We start from the raw sequence: 2,547 nt of genomic DNA, 5'->3' as shown, positions 1-2,547 counted from the left end.
TTCAAGGGGTTTTAAATGTTTTCTAGGGGTGTAATGATACACTTTGCAAAAATAAAAATTTGGCTCGGTTCAGTATGTGTACTGATCAAATATAGTGTTGTTTTAACCACTGCATGTGCTAAACTTAATGTTTCAGTTAATGCGTAATTAAAACGCATTTAGTTAATGCGTGTATACATTATACACTGCCTCCTGTCTTGTGTTTGGTTATTTTAGATAAGAAACAAAGTCTCATCTTTAAAATTATATCTATTTTACCAGGAAATTCAATCGATAAACGGCTTTTTGACACTCTTTGATGTGGCATGACAAGTATGTTACAAGCAGCAGCGGGGAGAGCCAGTGAATACGACCATCCCTTTCTCTTTTCTCTAGTAGTTATATCTTTATTAGAGTATGTTTTACATCTGTCAATAAAACAAAGAAACATAATTTTATAATTAGATTTTAGTGTTTATTATTATATATAAAGTTAGTTAGATCTCTGTTGGTAATTGTATAGCCTTTAATATTGTAGTAATGTGCAATTAATATGGCTCTCTTTTTATATCATTAGCTGAGGTAGATTTTTTTAATCCTTAAGAAAATTGTAATTATAATTTAATTTATTTAAAGACAGAGCCACAAATTGTTCAGTAAACCAGTGTTTATTAAAACAAAAGCAATTTTATGTTTTCTCCCACTGCTGTACCAAAAATGTATCAAACTGTGACATCAGAACTGAGGTACTGAACCATTATTTTTGTGTACCATTACACCCCTAATGTTTTCATTCATATTATGCATATTAAGTATTATATCTAAAAATAGCCTGTTATTAGAGAAGCTAAAGACTTACTAAAAGTATTAATCATTGTACATTTATTCACCAATTTGATTTTTTTTGAAACATTTGCTGTTATGTTATCACTCTAAAAAACAAAAAACACAATTTGTTGAGTCAGCTTAAAATAACTTGTTACCCTGCTGCCTTAAAATTTTAAGTTCAGTCAACATAAGTTTTGTCAACTTGAAATGTTAAGTTGTACTAAGTGACAACTTAGATATTTGGGTTTGTTAAACTTAAAAGCAAGGTAAGTAAACCAGCTGCCTTAAAATTTTAAGTTTAATCAACTCAAGTATCTAAGTTGTCACTTACTACAACTTAACATTTCAAGCTGAATAAACGTTTTTTGAGTTGACTGAACTTAAAATTTTAAGGCAGCCAGGTAACAAATTATTTTAAGTTGACTCAACAAATTGTTTTTTACAGTGTATGTATTGTACTTTTGTTACTAAAATTCCTTTGTAAAAAAACAAACAAAACAAAAAAAAAAATTACTGAATAAATGTGTTTATGATTTACTGTGTAATAAAAAGTAGGTTTGGCATAAATATGGCTTTTGGTGTATCAGCCCTTTACAGAACTCAGCCATACAAGAATAACATATAAGGTTCATATTTCTGTTTTTATGATTTGACTCACTCCGGGTACTGTTTTGGATCAGTTCTGGTTAAAAAGACGTGGACCAGTTCTGGGCCAGCAAATAAGTTCTAATATAGGCCACAATTTAGCTGTTGATTTGGGTAAGATCTGAACCAAATGAAATTTGCTGACTGGGTTAATGCTGAGCTTGACAGACCTGGAAAAGAGGAAGCTGTCCGTTGTTTTGCGTAAGCACGTTTTCAGTGAATCTGAAGGAAAAGTACTTGCCACAGTTTCACATGAGCGACAAAGCAGAAAATGGAAAAGGGAAAAGGAAGTGCTAAAAATGAATTTCATTCTACAATGTTAATAATCAGAAATGAATTTACATGAATGGCATTATGAGGTATATGTCTCCGACTATGTATATAAGAAGGTGCTCAGACGATATTCTGGACACAACAGCTCTGAGATCTACAAGCTCTACAGAACATCTACAGATTCTTTCTGTCATTGTGAAGAAACATCTTGAAGAATGAGAAGCCTGATGTCTGTGCTGTTCCTGGTGATCTTCTGTTCTGTGCAGATGACTAGTGGTGAGCGCTCTTTCATTTTTAATTTTTAGTGAAGACAAAATGTATTGCTTTCAGATTATTTATGGCAGTTTCATTTGTTGCATTTAGTTATTTAAAATGTAGTGACATGATCAAATTGTAAACTTTTGTCTTATGTCTCCATATTTCAGCTACTGATGCAATTGAAGCAGCACAAGCAAAGTGCTGTCTGTTCTCTAATGTGAAGATTCCTGTGAAACTAGTGACATCTTACTACTGAACCAGCAGCAACTGTCCCAGACGTGCTATTGTGTGAGTATCATCAACATTATCTAATTTTCAAACTGCAGAGTCAATCTGAACAAGACACTCCATTAAACAAACTTCTTTTTTTTTTATTTTTGTGTCTTTCCTCTCAGGTTTAAAACTAATGCAGGGAGGGAGTTCTGTGTAGATCCAGAGACCACCTGGGTGAACCACCATATTGATAAAGTGGACAAAAAAAAAACAAAAATTGAAACAACAACTGCATCCACAGCACAAACTCTAAAAATCACAGTCTAAACGAAGCTACAGTTTCTATTTAAA

The 2,547-nt window shown here is 32.4% G+C and overlaps 1 pseudogene; it reads left to right on the top strand.

Annotated features, from left to right (window-relative positions):
• The first annotated feature begins 1,898 nt into the window (after positions 1-1,898).
• Positions 1,899-2,523, top strand: LOC127159626 (monocyte chemotactic protein 1B-like; annotated as a pseudogene).
• The last annotated feature ends 24 nt before the right edge of the window (positions 2,524-2,547 follow it).

The sequence above is a fragment of the Labeo rohita genome, unplaced genomic scaffold (assembly GCF_022985175.1).
Source record: "Labeo rohita strain BAU-BD-2019 unplaced genomic scaffold, IGBB_LRoh.1.0 scaffold_2374, whole genome shotgun sequence".
Lineage (NCBI taxonomy): Eukaryota > Metazoa > Chordata > Actinopteri > Cypriniformes > Cyprinidae > Labeo > Labeo rohita.
This window is presented reverse-complemented; position numbering and strand designations above follow the sequence as displayed.